This window comes from Triticum dicoccoides, chromosome 7A, assembly GCF_002162155.2.
Source record: "Triticum dicoccoides isolate Atlit2015 ecotype Zavitan chromosome 7A, WEW_v2.0, whole genome shotgun sequence".
NCBI classification, from domain to species: Eukaryota; Viridiplantae; Streptophyta; class Magnoliopsida; order Poales; family Poaceae; genus Triticum; species Triticum dicoccoides.
In genome coordinates this window covers 598,559,014-598,580,839 of record NC_041392.1, presented here as the reverse complement: position 1 = coordinate 598,580,839, position 21,826 = coordinate 598,559,014, and positions in this window count along the sequence as shown.

Here is a 21,826-nt window from a genome sequence, read left to right as displayed (position 1 = left end):
GCCAGGAGGAGTCCTACTCCCTCTGGGAGTAGGATTCCCACCCCCGCAATCCTAGTTGGAATAGGATTCGCGGAGGGGGGGGGGAAGAGAGAGGGGGGCCGGCCCCCTCTCCTTGTCCTATTCGGACCAAGGGAGGGGAGGGGCGCGCGGCGCATCTAGGGCTGCCCCTTCTCTTTTCCACTAAGGCCCACTTAGGCCCATATAGCTCCCGGGGGGTTCCGGTAACCTCCCGGTACTCCGGTAAAATCCCGATTTCACCCGGAACACTTCTGATATCCAAACATAGGCTTCCAATATATCAATCTTTATGTCTCGACCATTTCGAGACTCCTCGTCATGTCCGTGATCACATCCGGGACTCCGAACAACCTTCGGTATATCAAAATGTATAAACTCATAATATAACTGTCATCGTAACCTTAAGCGTGCGGACCCTACGGGTTCGAGAACAATGTAGACATGACTGAGACACGTCTCCGGTCAATAACCAATAGCGGAACCTGGATGCTCATATTGGCTCCTACATATTCTACGAAGATCTTTTATCGGTCAGACCGCATAACAACATACGTTGTTCCCTTTGTCATCGGTATGTTACTTGCCCGAGATTCGATCGTCGGTATCCCATACCTAGTTCAATCTCGTTACCGGCAAGTCTCTTTACTCGTTCTGTAATACATCATCCCGCAACTAACTCATTAGTTGCAATGCTTGCAAGGCTTAAGTGATGTGCATTACCGAGAGGGCCTAGAGATACCTCTCCGACAATCGGAGTGACAAATCCTAATCTCGAAATACGCCAACCCAACATGTACCTTTGGAGACACCTGTAGAGCTCCTTTATAATCACCCAGTTATGTTGTGACGTTTGGTAGCACACAAAGTGTTCCTCTGGCAAACGGGAGTTGCATAATCTCATAGTCATAGGAACATGTATAAGTCATGAAGAAAGCAATAGCAACATACTAAACGATCGGGTGCTAAGCTAGTGGAATGGGTCATGTCAATCAGATCATTCAACAAATGATGTGATCTTGTTAATCAAATGACAACTCTTTGTCTATGGTTAGGAAACATAACTATCTTTGATTAACAAGCTAGTCTAGTAGAGGCATACTAGTGACACTCTGTTTGTCTATGTATTCACACATGTATTATGTTTCTGGTTAATACAATACTAGCATGAATAATAAACTTTTATCATGATATAAGGAAATAAATAATAACTTTATTATTGCCTCTAGGGCATATTTCCTTCAGTCTCCCACTTGCACTAGAGTCAATAATCTAGATTACACAGTAATGATTCTAACACCCATGGAGCCTTGGTGCTGATCATGTTTTGCTCGTGGAAGAGGCTTAGTCAACGGGTCTGCAACATTCAGATCCGTATGTATCTTGCAAATCTCTATGTCTCCCACCTGGACTAGATCCCGGATGGAATTGAAGCGTCTCTTGATGTGCTTGGTTCTCTTGTGAAATCTGGATTCCTTCGCCAAGGCAATTGCACCAGTATTGTCACAAAAGATTTTCATTGGACCCGATGCACTAGGTACAACACCTAGATCGGATATGAACTCCTTCATTTGCTGCTTCCGAAGCAGCTATGTATTCCGCTTCACACGTAGATCCCGCCACGACGCTTTGTTTAGAACTGCACCAACTGACAGCTCCACCGTTTAATGTAAACACATATCCGGTTTGCGATTTAGAATCGTCCGGATCAGTGTCAAAGCTTGCATCAACGTAACCGTTTACGATGAGCTCTTTGTCACCTCCATATACGAGAAACATATCCTTAGTCCTTTTCAGGTACTTCAGGATGTTCTTGACCGCTGTCCAGTGATCCACTCCTGGATTACTTTGGTACCTCCCTGCTAGACTTATAGCAAGGCACACATCAGGTCTGGTACACAGCATTGCATACATGATAGAGCCTATGGCTAAAGCATAGGGAACATCTTTCATCTTCTCTCTATCTTCTGCAGTGGTCGGGCACTGAGTCCGACTCAACTTCACACCTTGTAACACAGGCAAGAACCCTTTCTTTGCTTGATCCATTTTGAACTTCTTCAAAATCTTGTCAAGGTATGTGCTTTGTGAAAGTCCAATTAAACGTCTTGATCTATCTCTATAGATCTTTATGCCTAATATGTAAGCAGCTTCACCGAGGTCTTTCATTGAAAAACTTTTATTCAAGTATCCCTTTATGCTATCCAGAAATTCTATATCATTTCCGATCAGTAATATGTCATCCACATATAATATCAGAAATGCTACAGAGCTCCCACTCACTTTCTTGTAAATACAGACTTCTCCAAAAGTCTGTATACCAAATGCTTTGATCACACTATCAAAGCGTTTATTCCAACTCCGAGAGGCTTGCACCAGTCCATAAATGGATCGCTGGAGCTTGCACACTTTGTTAGCTCCCTTTGGATCGACAAAACCCTCCGGTTGCATCATATACAACTCTTCTTCCAGAAATCCATTCAGGAATGCAGTTTTGACATCCATCTGCCAAATTTCATAATCATAAAATGCGGCAATTGATAACATGATTCGGACAGACTTAAGCATCGCTACGGGTGAGAAGGTCTCATCGTAGTCAATCCCTTGAACTTGCCGAAACCCTTTTGCGACAAGTCGAGCTTTGTAGACAGTAATATTACCGTCGGCGTCAGTCTTCTTCTTGAAGATCCATTTATTCTCAATTGCTTGCCGATCATTGGGCAAGTCAACCAAAGTCCACACTTTGTTCTCATACATGGATCCCATCTCAGATTTCATGGCTTCAAGCCATTTCGCGGAATCTGGGCTCACCATCGCTTCTTCATAGTTTGTAGGTTCATCATGATCTAGTAGCATGACTTCCAGAACAGGATTACCGTACCACTCTGGTGCGGATCTTACTCTGGTTGATCTACGAGGTTCAGTAGTATCTTGTTCTGAAGTTTCATGATCATTATCATTAGCTTCCTCACTAATTGGTGTAGGTGTCACAGAAATAGTTTTCTGTAATGTACTACTTTCCAATAAGGGAGCACGTATAGTTACCTCGTCAAGTTCTACTTTCCTCCCACTCACTTCTTTCGAGAGAAACTCCTTCTCTAGAAAGTTTCCGAACTTAGCAACAAAAGTCTTGCCTTCGAATCTGTGATAGAAGGTGTATCCAATAGTCTCCTTTGGATATCCTATGAAGAAACATTTCTCAGATTTGGGTTCGAGCTTATCAGGTTGAAGCTTTTTCACATCGCAGCCCCAAACTTTCAGAAACGACAACTTTGGTTTCTTGCCAAACCATAGTTCATAAGGCGTCGTCTCAACGGATTTTGATGGTGCCCTATTTAACGTGAATGCGGCCGTCTCCAAAGCATAACCCCAAAACGATAGCGGTAAATCAGTAAGAGACATCATAGATCGCACCATATCTAGTAAAGTACGACTACGACGTTCGGACACACCATTACGCTGTGGTGTTTTGGATGGCGTGAGTTGCGAAACTATTCCGCATTGTTTCAAATGAAGAGCAAACTCATAACTCAAATATTCTCCTCCACGATCAGATCGTAGAAACTTTATTTTCTTGTTACGATGATTTTCAACTTCACTCTGAAATTCTTTGAACTTTTCAAATGTCTCAGACTTATGTTTCATTAAGTAGATATACCCATATCTGCTTAAGTCATCTGTGAAGGAGAAAATAACGATATCCGCCACGAGCCTCAATATTCATCGAACCACATACATCTGTATGTATGATTTACAACAAATCTGTTGCTCTCTCCATAGTACCGGAGAACGGTGTTTTAGTCATCTTGCCCATGAGGCACGGTTCACAAGTACCAAGTGATTCATAATCAAGTGGTTCCAAAAGTCCATCAGTATGGAGTTTCTTCATGCGCTTTACACCGGTATGACCTAAACGGCAGTGCCACAAATAAGTTGCACTATCATTATCAACTCTACATCTTTTGGTTTCAACATTATGAATATGTCTGTTACTACTATCAAGATTCAATAAGAATAGACCCCTCTTCAAGGGTGCATGACCATAAAAGATATTACTCATATAAATAGAACAACCATTATTCTCTGATTTAAATGAATAACCGTCTCGCATCAAACAAGATCCAGATATAATGTTCATGCTTAACGCTGGCACCAAATAACAATTACTTAGGTCTAATATTAATCCCGAAGGTAGATGTAGAGGTAGCGTGCCGACTGCGATCACATCGACTTTGGAACCGTTTCCCACGCGCATCGTCACCTCGTCCTTAGCCAATCTTCGCTTAATCCGTAGTCCCTGTTTCGAGTTGCAAATATTAGCAACAGAACCAGTATCAAATACCCAGGTACTACTGCGAGCATTAGTAAGGTACACATCAATAACATGTATATCACATATACCTTTGTTCACCTTGCCATCCTTTTTATCCGCCAAATACTTGGGGCAGTTCTGCTTCCAGTGACCAGTCTGCTTGCAGTAGAAGCACTCAGTTTCAGGCTTAGGTCCAGACTTGGGTTTCTTCTCTTGAGCAACAACTTGCTTGCTGTTCTTCTTGAAGTTCCCCTTCTTCTTCCCTTTGCCCTTTTTCTTGAAACTAGTGGTCTTGTTGACCATCAACACTTGATGCTCCTTTTTGATTTCTACCTCCGCAGCTTTCAGCATTGCGAAGAGCTCGGGAATAGTCTTATTCATCCCTTGCATATTATAGTTCATCACGAAGCTCTTGTAGCTTGGTGGCAGTGATTGGAGAATTCTGTCAATGACGCAATCATCTGGAAGATTAACTCCCATTTGAATCAAGTGATTATTATACCCAGACATTTTGAGTATATGCTCATTGACAGAACTGTTCTCCTCCATCTTGCAGCTATAGAACTTATTGGAGACTTCATATCTCTCAATCCGGGCATTTGCTTGAAATATTAACTTCAACTCCTGGAACATCTCATATGCTCCATGACGTTCAAAACATCGTTGAAGTCCCGGTTCTAAGCCGTAAAGCATGTCAAACTGAACTATCGAGTAGTCATCAGCTTTGCTCTGCCAGACGTTCACAACATCAGGTGTTGCTCCAGCAGCAGGCCTGGCACCCAGCGGTGCTTCCAGGACGTAATTCTTCTGTGTAGCAATGAGGATAATCCTCAAGTTACGGACCCAGTCCGTGTAATTGCTACCATCATCTTTCAACTTCGCTTTCTCAAGGAACGCATTAAAATTCAACGGAACAACAGCACGGGCCATTTATCTACAATCATACATAAACAAGCAAGATACTATTAGGTACTAAGTTCATGATAAATTTAGGTTCAATTAATCATATTACTTAAAGAACTCCCACTTAGATAGATATCCCTCTAATCCTCTAAGTGATTATGTGATCCAGATCAACTAAACCATGTCCGATCATCATGTGAGATGGAGTAGTTTCACTGGTGAACATCACTATGTTGATCATATCTACTATATGATTCACGCTCGACCTTTCGGTCTCCATGTTCCGAGGCCATATCTGTATATGCTTGGCTCGTCAAGTATAACCTGAGTATTCCGCATGTGCAACTGTTTTGCACCCGTTGTATTTGAACGTAGAGCCTATCACACCCGATCATCACGTGGTGTCTCAGCACGAAGAACTTTTGCAACGGTGCATACTCAGGGAGAACACTTCTTGATAATTTAGTGAGAGATCATCTTATAATGCTACCGTCAATCAAAGCAAGATAAGATGCATAAAAGATAAACATCACATGCAATCAATATAAGTGATATGATATGGCCATCATCATCTTGTGCTTGTGATCTCCATCTCCGAAGCACCGTCATGATCACCATCATCACCGACGCGACACCTTGATCTCCATCATAGCATCGTTGTCGTCTCGCCAATCTCATGCTTCCACGACTATCGCTACCGCTTAGTGATAAAGTAAAGCATTACAGCGCAATTGCATTGCATACAATAAAGCGACAACCATATGGCTCCTGCCAGTTGCCGATAACTCGGTTACAAAACATGATCGTCTCATACAATAAAATTTAGCATCATGTCTTGACCATATCACATCACAACATGCCCTGCAAAAACAAGTTAGATGTCCTCTACTTTGTTGTTGCAAGTTTTACGTGGCTGCTATGGGCTTAAGCAAGAACCAATCTTACCTACACATCAAAACCACAACAATAGTTTGTCAAGTTGGTGCTGTTTTAACCTTCGCAAGGACCGGGCGTAGCCACACTCGGTTCAACTAAAGTTGGAGAAACTGTCACCCGTAAGCCAGCTATGTGCAAAGCACGTCGGGAGAACCGGTCTTGCGTAAGCTACGCGTAATGTCGGTCTGGGCCGCTTCGTCCAACAATACCGCCGAACCAAAGTATGACATGCTGGTAAGCAGTATGACTTATATCGCCCACAACTCACTTGTGTTCTACTCGTGCATATAACATCAACATATAAAACCTAGGCTCGGATGCCACTGTTGGGTTTCGTAGTACTTTCAAAAAATTTCCTACGCTCACGCAAGATCATGGTGATGCATAGAAACGAGAGGGGAGAGTATGATCTACGTACCCTTGTAGATCGACAACGAAAGCGTTTGGTTGATGTAGTCGTACGTCTTCACGGCCCGGCCGATCAAGCACCGAAACTACGGCACCTCCGAGTTCTAGCACACGTTCAGCTCGATGATGATCCCCGGACTCCGATCCAGCAAAGTGTCGGGGAAGAGTTCCGTCAGCACGACGGCGTGGTGACGATCTTGATGTACTACTGCAGCAGGGCTTCGCCTAAGCACCGCTACAATATTATCGAGGACTATGGTGGAAGGGGGCACCGCACACGGCTAAGAATATGATCACGTGGATCAACTTGTGTTTCTCTGGGGTGCCCCTGCCTCCGTATATAAAGGCTCAAGGGGGGGGGGTGCGGCCGGCCTAGGAGAGGCGCGCTAGGAGGAGTCCTACTCCCTCTGGGAGTAGGATTCCCCCCCTCCAATCCTAGTTGGAATAGGATTCGCGGAGGGGGGAAAGAGAGAGGGGGGCCGGCCCCCTCTCCTTGTCCTATTCGGACCAAGGGAGGGGAGGGGCGCGCGGCCCATCTAGGGCTGCCCCTTCTCTTTTCCACTAAGGCCCACTTAGGCCCATATAGCTCCCGGGGGGTTCCGGTAACCTCCCGGTACTCCGGTAAAATCCCGATTTCACCCGGAACACTTCTGATATCCAAACATAGGCTTCCAATATATCAATCTTTATGCCTCGACCATTTCGAGACTCCTCGTCATGTCTGTTATCACATCCGGGACTCCGAACAACCTTCGGTATATCAAAATGTATAAACTCATAATATAAATGTCATCGTAACCTTAAGCGTGCGGACCCTACGGGTTCGAGAACAATGTAGACATGACCGAGACACATCTCCGGTCAATAACCAATAGCGGAACCTGGATGCTCATATTGGCTCCTACATATTCTACGAAGATCTTTTATCGATCAGACCGCATAACAACATACGTTGTTCCCTTTGTCATCGGTATGTTACTTGCCCGAGATTCGATCGTCGGTATCCCATACCTAGTTCAATCTCGTTACCGGCAAGTCTCTTTACTCGTTCTGTAATACATCATCCCGCAACTAACTCATTAGTTGCAATGCTTGCAAGGCTTAAGTGATGTGCATTACCGAGAGGGCCCAGAGATACCTCTCCGACAATCAGAGTGACAAATCCTAATCTCGAAATACGCCAACCCAACATGTACCTTTGGAGACACCTGTAGAGCTCCTTTATAATCACCCAGTTACGTTGTGACGTTTGGTAGTACACAAAGTGTTCCTCTGGCAAACGGGAGTTGCATAATCTCATAGTCATAGGAACATGTATAAGTCATGAAGAAAGCAATAGCAACATACTAAACGATCGGGTGCTAAGCTAGTGGAATGGGTCATGTCAATCAGATCATTCAACTAATGATGTGATCCTGTTAATCAAATAACAACTCCTTGTCTATGGTTAGGAAACATAACTATCTTTGATTAACAAGCTAGTCTAGTAGAGGCATACTAGTGACACTCTGTTTGTCTATGTATTCACACATTATTATGTTTCCGGTTAATACAATTCTAGCATGAATAATAAACTTTTATCATGATATAAGGAAACAAATAATAACTTTATTATTGCCTCTAGGGCATATTTCCTTCAGATGGTCTCCTCGGTCACCAAGGAAGATATCGCAAAACTCTGGGAGGTGAGGTACCTAACTGAGGAAATCCCCCACAGGCTTCCTGCAAAGGAGAAGGTTATCCCCACACCAAGGCCCGGCGAGCAAGTTGTGTTCATCTCCCACTTCCTCCGTGGGCTAGGGTTCGCTCTCCACCCCTTTGTTCATGGCCTTATGTTCTATTATGGGATAGATTTTCACGACCTAGCTCCGGACTCCTTTCTCCACATCTCGGCGTTCATCATTATGTGTGAAGCCTTTCTCCACACCCCCCGCACTTCGGCCTATGGCTCAAGACCTTCAGTGTGAGGCCGAAGATAATCGATGGGGAGCGGGCGGAGTGCGGCGGCGCTATGGTGAGCAAGCTTGCTAATACTGTCTGGCCAAAGGGCACCTTCTCGAAAACCTCCGACTTATGGCAACGGGAGTGGTTTTTCATCACAGAACATTGCGGTACCAAATGGGCAGCCACGCCTGCATTCCGATCTGGTCCTCCATTGCAACTCGCATCGTGGATTAATAAGGGGCTTGACTGGTGATCAACGGATGAAGTGCAGATGATACAAAGTCGTATCCAGAGCATCCTTGAAAAGGACACTAGCCTTATTAACGTGATCCAGGTGATGCTAGTCCGCCGGGTCCTGCTATGTCAGCGACGACCTCTCCAAATGTGGGAGTTCAACCCAGAAGGACCGCAGACCCTTCAGCAATTTTTTGACATGACGCACAGAGGGGTGCGGAAACTATTCTTGAAGGCTCGAAAGCAATGGTCGGACACATCCGAGGACATCGGCCTTGACTGCAATCATCCGAATACCCCGGTAAGTACCCAACTCCCGAACGCAATTCGGTTAATTATCCCATAGCGATGTACTAAGAAACCTATCTTCAACCAGGGCTGGATAAAGAAGGCGGAGCGGATCAGGTGTCCGGCTCCACTTCCGGAAGACTCAGCAGATCATGTGTTAATGAGGATGCTGGCCCCGGTGCTGTATCAAATGTCGGCGAGTGAGGACAAGAAGAAGAGCAAGAGGGCTGAAGATGGCCTCCGCTCTAAAGGTGTACTGGATGCTATATCCGGGGAGGATGAAGCTACTTCTTCCGAAGACAAATGGGAAGAGGAAGAAAGGGATATCTCTTCCCCCCACGGGAAGAAAAGGACTACCCCCGAAGGCTTGGAGGTGGAGGCACCCAAGAGAGGGAAGATATCTCTATCATATGGTTCAGGTTCGGAGGACGATGTTGACGCAACGCTCCTTTTTAGGGACAACCCCTTTGCCGAATCATAAGTGAACAAGGATGCTCTAGACATATCCTGTTCTTTTTTTGGTTTTGCAAGGGTAACATTTAAACCATATGTTCGCAGGCCGGCCCGTTATCTACCTCCACAGTCCTCCTCATTGGGGGACTTGCTTCCGGAGATGATGGAAAGTGAGACGCCTCCACAAGCTTCACCGCCCCTAAGGGAGGATAACTTCGAGGTGTCGTCCCGGTGGATCTCCCCCGACCATCCGGTGGCGCGAGGGACAGAGGGAACAGTGCCAGAAGGTGATATGTCGACCGTCAGGGGCCTAGAAGAGGCGGCCCCCGCGGGGACCAACAATAAGGGCCCCGAACTATCCGGCTTACAGCCGGAGAGGACTCCAGGGTCGAATAAGCGTACCCTTTTGGAGGGGGTTTGCACTCCCACAGCAGCCTCTAGGAATACGAAGGTGCCAGATACACTGATGGGTACCTTGCAAAGTGCATTCATCACAAAGGAACATCGTACCTTGATGTGTACGGTAGTTGAGAGGATTCTGTCCACGAGAAGCGGATTGAACGAAGCCTTCACAAGCCTGCTGAGAGGCTTCGAGGTACGCAATGTAATAACTGCTCTTTTCGTGCAAAAATGCGCTTGTGTATAGATAGTAGCCCCTGAGACTCTGGTCAGCTTCCACAGGGAGGCGATCAGAGGACCGGAAAGGATTTTCTCAGGAAGTAACATGATGAATTTGAAAACAGGCTGTGATGTCCAAGGCGACTGCCCAAGCCGCGGAAATTGCAGATTTAAAGCAAAAACTTGAATTAGTTGATGAAGATATTACCCATATTAATAGGCAGCTCGACGAGGCACAAGGTATGTTTTGGGACCGCCCGATTACGCATGTATAATAGTATGAGCACGAAGCTGAAAACTATACAATGTGATATGCGTGACTGTAGATGGTGCTACCGCGGTTGAGACCCTGCAAGCTGAGCTTGCCTAGGCCAAGGAGCAGGCCAGAGTGGGTAATGCGGCTATCCAGAAGGCGGCTGCTGATTTAAAGGCCGAACAGGCCACTGGGCACCAGTGCGAGGAGAGAATATTTGTCATGGAGCGAGAGCTATAGGATGCCACCGGCAAATGCAAATTACTCGAGGAGGGTAACAAAGCCAAGGCCGACGAACTCGAGAAGGCCTTACAAGAGGCAAGGGAGGCACAGTCCGAGTCTAGAGCGGCTCGGGAGGAGATCCGACAAGCTGGGGAGATAGCGGCTGGTAAGCCCTTTCTTTTACAGACTAAATTCGGTGACCCGAAGTATGCTCTGCTTAATCAAGTGTGGAGTTTTCCAGACGTGTTCTTGGACCTGCCGAAGAGTGTCTTCGATGCGGTGCAGTTCTTCCAAGCACGAGAAGGATGTTCTGCAGAGAAGCTTTTATGGTCACAATTCAGCGTGCCACGGCGTCAGGCGTTGCTGAACGAACATATGGCACAATGGGCCGAGCTCCATAAGATGTCCGGAGCTGCCATGAAGGACATCATGGTCCGGCTATGGCCGGCTGAGCCCATTCCGAACAGCTATTTCTGTTTGGTGCAGCGACTTGTCGATGCAGTGCCGTGTATCGACGCCGTCAAGCGGCCGCTGTGCATAGAAGGTGCTCGGATGGCCTTTGCCCACGTAAGGATGGCAATTTTATCCATGGACATGGATATCCATGGATATCCGACCCGGATGTATAGGGTTTGGATATGCTTTTGTGTCCATGGGCGGCGCCCAAACCCGACCCGATTGTTCGTGGGTAGGGCATGGATATAATCTTGTACCCATGGATATACCCAAACCCGACCCGATAGTATGACTTAATGGGGAAAAAATCTGCCATACCTGCCCCACGTTCACATGTCCCACGATAATTTTACACTTTTTTATCTAAAACATGCATAAGAAATCACACAATCCCCATCATAACTTTTATAAGTTGACAGTCAATCCCCTCTATAACATACTCCAACACCCCTTCCCTTATTTTTATCTCCTTCTTAAATGACTCGTCATTCTCATCTGTTAGAAAAATACTAAATGATCCTAGGTTGTTACTGGATGTTGATTTACCATAAGTGAAGCCTAGCTTGCCACGAGGTGAAGAATGGAAGAGTTTATGTTAATATTGTGTTAAGTTTTATTTATATGTCTCGAGAGGACCCAATGGATATCTAGTGGATATGGACATCCATCAGATTTGGACATGGACACAATTTTTCACCCATGGGTTTTTTCATGGGCAGGCAAAGACTGTCTTCATGGATATGGATATGGATTTGATATTGTTCAATCCGATCCAAACCCAACCCATTGCCATCCTTTGCCCACGTCAAGATGTACTGGGCAAAGATGAAGGCCACCGATGTTGTGGTTAAAGGCCCGCCCGACGGCAAGGACCACCACACGCTGGAGCATTATTTGGATGATGTCCTAGAGGGCGCCCGTTTGATAGAGGGCCAGTGCTCGAAGGACATTATATTTGAATAGATGCACTGTAATTGTGAGAACAATATTATGATATATGAAGGTTGTGTTATATTCATACCTTTTTCTGAAAGTCCCCCCCCCCTATGTGGCCGTTTTTCATAATCTAAAAGTTTTCCAGTCGTCGGCTTCAGCCCCCTCGCATATAATACGAGGGTGTTCGGATTAGCACCTGATCACTCTTGACCCAACGTCTTGGTCGGTAATGGAGGTGTCAATGCGGCGAACTAGGCAATCGGACTATAGGGCTTTAACACTTTCACTTAGCCGTAGGAGTTTTATGGTGGGTCTACGATGTAGCCCCTGGTATGTACGCGGTGATCCGAATATGGCTGCGTTACATAGGTGACCGAGAAACGGTCCTTCATGTAATACGGAAAAATCGCTAACGATTGTAATGAATCGCCGAGTGACTGACCAGCTCTCGCCGCATCATGACAGTCAGTTTTTGGCTTTCTCTACTGAGATGCTTAACCAGACGAACCAGAAACACAATCACAGTAGTTCTCCCTTTACTACCCTAGCCGATCAGACGGAACGTAGGGTAGCAAGCACAGGAGCCGGGCAACCCAACTATTGATCAAAGACATGATTCGGAGCCGATGCATATAATGCCGAACTCGGGATGCCGAATTGTGCTGAAAAGCTGTTCGGACTTTTGCTTGGCAACACAGAGGTTACCTTTTAGTGCCCCTGACAGTCTTATGCCGAGGTGTGTACATGGAACCACATAACAGATGGAATAAAAATGATACCGAATAAGAATTTTGGTTCACGGAAATCTGATTGATACGTCCAAACATAATCTTACAGAAGGTATCATAATCACCAAGGCTATTTTACATGCCGGGGGTCTAGGGCGAAGGAAAAAGCCCTATAAAGGTCTTTGAGCGAAGTTGTGGTCTTCCTGCCGCACTCTGCGTCGCTTTTTGCCTAGATGAGAAAGATTTCTTTAAGTGAATGGTCTTCGGCCATGTATACGGAGCCAGGCTCAGAAAGAGTCCTTGTGGATCCGAAGAATGAGTAGGTGTTGATTCACCTGTGGTAAAAAAAGGAAAGATGATTAAAGAAAGGGCAAGGTCGTATAAGGTCAAACCTTTGTATAGGCCTATCCGTATATTGCCTCCACCGATGCCCGAGATATTTTTAGTGCATAATTGTGCACACGTTGTACGAATTCCGCTAATGTACGTGGTGGTCGGCGGAGGCTAGGCTGCTAATTCAGCCCTGAAGTTGCCAGACTACCGATATGTAGGACCGATCGATCCTGCGTCGGGAAGTCCGATGGCTTGACAGCCGGGGGGTTGTGCGGCTTGATAGGGCCGCTTTGTACTTCGGCCGCGATGGCTGCTGTATGCTCCTTGGTGCGGGGGGCGGGGGGGGCACTCCCTGTTTCCATTGCTTGTAATGATGCCACGTGGACCAGGCATTTTGAGTTTCAAATAGGCATAATGCGGGACCGCATTGAAGCGGGCAACAGCAGTTCGTCCGAGCAGTGCGTGATAGCTGCTATGGAAGGGGACGATGTTAAATATCAAGTCTTCGCTTCAGAAGTTGTCCGACGAGCCGAAGACTACTCCTAGCGTGATTGAGCCCATACAGTGGGCCCCTATTCCAGGTATTACTCCTTTGAAGGTAGTTCTAGTGGGTGTGATTCTTGACGGATCAATACCCATTTTGCGGACAGTGTCCTGATAAAGTAGATTGAGACTGCTGCCGCCATCCATGAGGACTCTCGTAAGATGGAATCTGTTGATGATTGGATCGAGGACCAAAGCTGCCGAACCCCCGTGACAGATACTGGTTGGGTGGTCCTTTCGATCGATGGTGATTGGACAAGCCGATCATGGGTTAAATTTGAGGGCGGCTGGCTCTCTGGCGTAGCTGTCCCGTAGTGTGCATTTGTGCTCCCTCTTGGGGATATGTGTGACATATATCGTATTCCCTGTCTTTACTTCGGGGGGAAATTGCTTCTGTCCCCCTGTGTTCGGGTGACGGGGCTCTTGGTCATCATCGTCGCTTGGCGCCCCCTTTCCCTTGTGTTCGACGTTAAGCTTGCTGGCTTGTTTGAAGACCCAACAATTTCTGTTGGTGTGGTAGGCGGGTTTATTGGGGGTGCCATGAATCTGGCAAGGCCGATCAAGTATACTATCTAGACTAGATGGGCCATCTCTGATTGCCTTGAATGGCTTTTTCCGTTGACCGGGTTTGGAGCCGTTGAATCCGGCATTAACCGCCGTGTCTTGCGTTCCTTCATTATTGTTTCGACGCTTGTGCTTGTCGCGTCGTGGCTTGCCATTGCCGTCCCTGGCTTTGGAGGTACCAGGGTCACTAGTGCTATTGCTTCTGTGAGTGAGCCAGGTCATAAGTGCGGTGAGGGCTGCCATGGACTTTGTCTTTTCTTGGCCGAGGTGTCGGGCGAGCCACTCGTCTCGGACGCTATGTTTGAAGGCCGCGAGGGCTTCTGCGTCCGTATAGTCCACAATCTGGTTCTTTTTGATTAGGAACCTTGTCCAAAGCTGTAGGGCCGATTCCCCGGGTTGCTGGATTATGTGGCTAAGGTCATCGGTGTCCGGGGGCCGAACATAGGTACCCTAGAAGTTGTCTCTGAATGCATCCTCCAGGTCCTCCCAACTACCAATAGAATTTTCTGGTAGGTTGTTCAGCCAGTGCCATGCTGGTCCTTTAAGCTTTAGCGCGAGATATTTGATGGCATGGAGATCATCACCGTGAGCCATATGAATATGGAGAATGGAGTCCTCAATCCATACTGCGGGATCTGTTGTTCCATCATATGATTCGATATTCACGGGTTTAAACCCTTCTGGGAATTCATGTTCCATTACTTCGTCAGTGAAGCAGAGGGGGTGTGCGAAGCCTCTATAACGGGCCACACTGCGACGTAGTTCGGATGAAGCCCATCTGCGGTTTTTGGCTCGGGCATGGTGTAGGATCGAAAGTATGTCTAGAGGGGGGGTGATTAGACTACTTGACCAAATAAAAACTTAACCTTTTCCCAATTTTAGTTCTTGGCAGATTTTAGCTATTGTAGGACAAGTCAAGCAATCATCACATAATTCAAGCAAGCATGCAAAGAGTATATTGGCAGCGGAAAGTAAAGCATGCAACTTGCAAGAATGTAAAGGGAAGGGTTTGGAGAAATCAAACGCAATTGGAGACACGGATGTTTTTCCCGTGGTTCGGATAGGTGGTGCTATCCTACATCCACGTTGATGGAGACTTCAACCCACAAAGGGTAACGGTTGCGCGAGTCCACGGAGGGCTCCACCCACAAAGGGTAATGGTTGCGTGAGTCCACGGAGGGCTCCACCCACGAAGGGTCCACGAAGAAGCAACCACCCACAAAGGGTCCACGAAGAAGCAACCTTGTCTATCCCACCATGGCCATCGCCCACGAAGGACTTGCCTCACTAGCGGTAGATCTTCACGAAGTAGGCGATCTCCTTGCCCTTACAAACTCCTTGGTTCAACTCCACAATCTTGTCGGAGGCTCCCAAGTGACACCTAGCCAATCTAGGAGACACCACTCTCCAAGAAGTAACAAATGGTGTGTAGGTAATGAACTCCTTGCTCTTGTGCTTCAAATGATAGTCTCCCCAACACTCAACTCTCTCTCATAGGATTTGGATTTGGTGGAAAGAAGATTTGAGTGGAAAGCAACTTGGGGAAGGCTAGAGATCAAGATTCATATGGTAGGAATGGAATATCTTGGTCTCAACACATGAGTAGGTGGTTCTCTCTCAGAACATATGAGTTGGGATTGAGTATGTGTTCTGATGGCTCTCTCCACAAATGAAGAGGAGGTGGAGGGGTATATATAGCCTCCACACAAAATCCAACCGTTACACACAGTTTTCCAATCTCGGTGGGACCGAATCAACAAACTCGGTCGGACCGAAAAGGTAAACCTAGTGACCGTTAGAGATTTTCGATGGGACTGACATGCAACTCGGTAGGACCGATATGGGTTAGGGTTTGGGCATAACGTAATCTCGGTGAGACCGATTACACAAACTCGGTGGGACCGATTTAGGTAATTAGCTAACCAGAGAGTTGGTCAGGCAAACTCGGTGGGACCGATTTGCTCTTTCGGTGAGACCGAAAAGTTACAAAAAGGAAACACTGAATTTACATTGCAATCTCGGTGGGACCGATTCGCTCTTTCGGTGAGACCGAAAAGTTACGAAAGGGAAACAGAGAGTTTGCAATCCCATCTCGGTGAGACCGAGATCCCTATCGGTAGAACCGATTTGCTAGGGTTTGGCAGTGGCTTATGACAAGTGAAACTCGGTGGCGCCAGATAGAAAGAATTGGTAGGACCGAGTTTGGATTTGGGTTTAGGTCATATGTGGAAGTGGGAAAGTAGTTGAGGGTTTTGGAGCATATCACTAAGCACATGAAGCAATAGGCTCATTAAGCAACACCTCATCCCTCCTTGATAGTATTGGCTTTTCCTAAAGACTCAATGTGATCTTGGATCACTAAAATATAAAATGAAGAGTCTTGAGCTTTTGAGCTTGAGCCAATCCTTTGTCCTTAGCATTTTGAGGGTTCCACTTTCACATCCATGCCATGCCAATCATTGAGCTTTCCTGAAATAATCATCTTGGAGTAGCATTAGCTCAATGAGCTATATGTTGTTATGAATTACCAAAACCACCTAGGGATAGTTGCACTTTCAATCTCCCCCTTTTTGGTAATTGATGACAACATATAGATCAAAGCTTCGACAAATGATAATAAGCATGAAATATATCATCGCTTTGAGAAGTATGTGACAAGTAAGAGCTCCCCCTAAATTTGTGCATATTTAAAATTTGCTTTGGACTGCAAATGCACAAAGAGTTAGAGTCATGGGTTACTCTTCCATGTCACATACATCTTGGTGGAGCGCTTAAAATGATAAGAATGAAATACATGCACTCATCACCAAGAATAGTGAATGATCACATAAGATAGATAAGATAATAGCATTAAGCAAACATTAAGTGTAGCTTATGATCAAACACATGATCATCAATGTCTCACGAGCAATGACATAGTATCTCAAGCACTCAAAAGCAAACAAAATTCGAAAAACCACCAAATAAAGCAAGAGAGAATAAAAGCAACACTCTCTCTCTCGAAGCCTATGATCTATACATTTTTCTCCCCCTTTGGCAACAAGTTACCAAAAAGTTCCTAGAAAATGCATAGTGCTAGATCGACGCTCAGGCTTGATCTTCAGGTGGTGGTGGAGTCCGGATCACTCCAAGGACGAAGGCTTCTGTAGACGCTGAAGTAGACGCTGGAGTTGGAGCTGAAGTAGATGCTGGAGCAGGTTGGGCTGGTGCTACGGCTGGAGCTGAGGCAGTTGCTCTTGTGTCAGGAACTGGCACTACAGACGACCTCAGACCTCGTGGCACTCTGGCAAAGGCATCAGTGGTTGTCTTCCCTTTCCTCTCCTGCATATCATCTTGGAGCTGCTCCACTTCAGTCTGAATCTCTGTCACCTTGACATCCAAGTCATAGAACTTTTGTTCCATGATTCTCTCTAGGCTTGCCTGGTTCTGAGTTAGGGTGGCTAGTCCTTTTTCAATCCACAGGGTGGATGCAATTAGGTAACCAAGCTGCTCTTGTTTGGTTTTCAAGAAGTACTCAGATGCCTCCTCTTGAGTTGGCATCTTGGCAGCTTTCTCCTTCCTTGCCTTCTCCTTCTTTGCTTGTGCTTGTGCAGACGATGGTTCATTCTCAGTCATGACCACTTGATTATCCTCAAAATCTGGACGGATGGGCAGGTGTTCCTTGTCCAATAAGTATATGCCCATGCCCATCTTTGAGTTAATGAGCTCCTGAATTTGAGGGGCATATCCACAGCTCCTCTTCTGATCAGCTGCAGTCCTCTTGATAGTCTCTACTATGAGGCTCATGACTTTAAATTTCTAAGGCACATCAAAGATATGTAGCAAGTTGATTGCATGGCCTCTGATCATCTTGTGATCACCTGACTTGGGCAATAAGGTGTGCCTCAAAATCCAATTGATTGTAGGCAGACCTGACAGAAGATAATGCACTGAGCCAAACTTGAAAGTATCAAGTGCTTCATTTGGAATTTCCTTGTACATGTTTGACATTGAGTTATGATCCATCTTTTTCTTGGCATAGATATCCAAGTCATCCTCATGCTCCTCTGGGGCATTTATGAGTTGTGCCCACTCAGCAACAGTAGATTGGTACCTCGTACCTTCAGACATCCATGTTATCCTACCATCTGGATAGAAGTGTGCTGTGGAGTAGAATTGCATGATAAGCTCCTCATTCCACTTTGTGAGCTTCTGCCCAACAAAGTCTGCTACTCCACATGCACTAAAGCTGTCAATCACACCATGATAGTGTTCTTCATTGTCCTTGATGTACTCCCAGTCGACCCATCTCATGTCACAAACAATGGGCTTCTTATCAAGCAAAACTGTCTCATAGAAATCTTGCTGTTCCTTGGTGTGAAACCTGTAATCCACAGCAGTTCTTCTCCTTGAAGCATACGGATCTGCTTCTCTCCACTTCCTCAGCCCTGAGTCTCTCCTGAGCTTCATGTCCTCAGCCACAGGATGAGCATCATTGTGGTCTGGGATCTTGGGCTTGAGCTTTCTGAGTACTTGCTCTTCCTCATCTTCTTCAACAACAGTCTCAGGCACTGGGGCCTTGTTCTTCTCAGCTGCAGGTATGCTCCTTGTATTTCTCTTTGGTGCAAACTTGGGCTTGGAGGCAGCTTTGGGTGCTTCTTTGGGCTTGGATGCAGCAGCCCCTGTCCTGATAGCATCACCCATAAGCTTAGGTGCCTTAGGTGCTGGTGCAGCAACCTCTTCTTCATCCTCTTCTTCCATGATGGAAGCCTTTCCAAGCACTTTGGCTACGGTCTTCTTGACCCTTTCCTTCCTTTTCTTGCCTTCAGCAGCAACTGGCTCTATGGGAGTGGGTTTCTCAGTTGAAGCTCTGGCCTTTGACATAGGCTGCCTACCTGCTGGCCTTTTGATTTTTAAGCCTGGCTTTGTGCCTTGAGCTGGCTCAACTCTCTTTGATGTGGCTTCCTCTTCCTCTGCCACATAATCTTCATCCTCAGAATCTAAAGTTCTCTTCTTCCTCTGTCTGGTGGCAGCTTTAGGCAGATTGCTAGGAGTACTTCTGCTGCCATCATCTGAAGAACTTGAGGGACTAGTGCCCTCACTCAGGTGCACTTGCTGTTCTGACACATTCTGGCTGTCACTCTGATCAGACATGATGAACAAGCTGTCTGCTGACCCTGTGAATAGTTTATAGATGAGGTAGAATAGATGAGCATCACAAAATGCAGAGATTTTTGCAAAAGAATGATCCAAAAATTTAGTTTTAGTTTCCCACTGAAATCATCTCGGATCTACCGATTTTCAAACTCGGTGATACCGAAGCAGTTTTGGAACCTAAACTAGTGAACTCGGTTGGACCGAGTCACAGTTCGGTGGCACCGAGACTGCTAGGGTTTCACAGAGTTTCAAAATCGGTCACACCGATAAGTAATTCTCGGTCAGACCGAGTCTCACTTGTGCAATGGCATAAGCCAAATCAGTGGGACCGAGTTTTTCAACTCGGTGGGTCCGAGATGGTTTCGACGGAAACCTAACCCTAAAATTTTCGAATCAAACCTAATCTACGAGTGCATTGACTGGATAGGAGTGTTTCAATCGTGGCAAGAATCATGATGATCACAATGTGCTAAGAATCGGATTGGGGAATAGCACAAAGATCGAGTCCATACCCTAGTTCGGCGGAGACTCGCTACGGCGGCAACGACGGGGTTGAATTCCGTTGACAGCGATGGAGACCAGCGACTGGAGGCGGCTGGCAGCGAGGAGACGATCCAGAGACCACGTTGGCAGAGTAGGCTATCGCGCGGGCGAAGGGGTTCGGAGAAATTTCCAAATTTTTTGCCCGTGACCGAGTGGAACGACTTGGTGGCACCGAGATTCATAACTGCAAGCAGTTACTGAAACTCGGTGTGACCGAAAAGTTCAAATCGGTTGCACCGAGATCGAAAACCTAGATCAACTTAATGATCTCGGTAGGACCGAAAGTGGGGTATCGGTCAGACCGAGAATCATAAAGAGGTTTTGGAAGTTTAAGTCTATGACGAATCGGGGACTCCGAGCGCTCCTCACACAGAGTGGTTCGAATCTGACTTGATCAAATTTTGTGATGTAGCATGAGTAGAGTTTGAGACGAGAAAAGCATAGATAGCTAGAGGAGGTTCTTAGGCATTCTTGTCCATCCACTTGGCAAAAGGAAATAAAACCAAACAATCAAAACAACAAGTGGATGTCCTCGAATGAGTAAAATATGCAACCAGCATGCTCACACAATAAGATGGCAAATGAAATATGTGACAAGGCATGCACAACCAATTCTAGCATCTATCAAGCAATTTGCGATGACAAGGTCATCTATATATGAGTATATTGACTTAGGAGTCAAGTGAGAACACTTGATCATAGGTCATACTCATCGTTTAAGCTCAAGTGGGGTTACCACTTTTACATAAAGCATTGTTGTGTTCACATCTTTAGAGTTGCTTTAGCTCAAGTCTTGGAGTAAAGCTCCCCCTAGATGTGATATCCCCCCTTAGAGGGATGAACTAACCTCGGGTTTTGTCGATGATGACTTCATGTAGATGTTGAAGATGTGGATGCTCAATGTTGATGTAGATCACTTGGAGCTATCCCTTTGAGTGAATTGCACTTCCAATACCTACATGGGTTAGTCCCGCAAGGAACAAACAAGGATATCCATAGACATAGAGTGATGCACACACAAGAAGATGTCCATGAAAACTTTTAGGTTACCTTGTCCCTTGTCTTACCAACAAGAGGGTTTGTGACTCCTTGAACTAGTGCAAGATGTGGAAGTTGATTGCACTTGCTCTTGCCAAAATGATAAGAGTGAAGTATGTTGACGGAGTCACCCTCAAGAACTATCTAGTTCTTCTTCTTTTGGATCCACACCATCTTGATGGGAATCCTTGGAGTTGTAGTCGTACTTGATGTAGTCTTGGGAATCCACTTGACTAAGGTCTTAGGAGCTTCTTCAAATGCATCAATTTCCTCTTGAAGCTTGTCCTTGCCTTTTTGCTCGTAGTCTCGTGGTGGAAGATCATCTTGAGCTTGTGTCCCCTTGAAAGAAGTATCATACTTCTCTTGTTGAGGAACAAACTTTGTCTTGGGGTATTGATCTTCTTCCCACTCAACTCCATTGGCATTGAACTTTCGTTCAAAACCAACACCTTGATTCTTCTGGTGCATTCCTTGCTTGCGCACAATTTCCTCGAATTGCTTACTCCCGGCAAGGCTTTTGTACAGTCCTTTCTCTATAATTCCCTTCAATAAGCTATTTTCTTGCTCAAGTGTAACTTGGCTAAGAGAATCATTAGTGGAATCAAGAGAACTACTAGAAGCAACAATATTGGATTTAGCATGATCATTGTTACTACTAGAGGAAGAATCTTTCTTGTTCTTGTTACTAGACTTGACTTGAGGCATGTAAGTGGATAAGAGTAATCGCTTGGCAATGTAAGCAGAACTTTTCTTGCGGAGATCATCATTGATTGCTTTTAAGAACTCATGCTCTTGCTCAAGATTGAGCTTTTCAAGGCGTAATTTCTCATGAGCTCTTAAAAGTTCTTGATGATCTTCGAAGATAGTTTCATGAGCTAACTTAAGAGTGTTTAGTTCTTTAGTTAGAGCCTCAATCTTCTCCTTATCATTATCATTCGTTTTATCTTGATTAGCATGATTAATTGA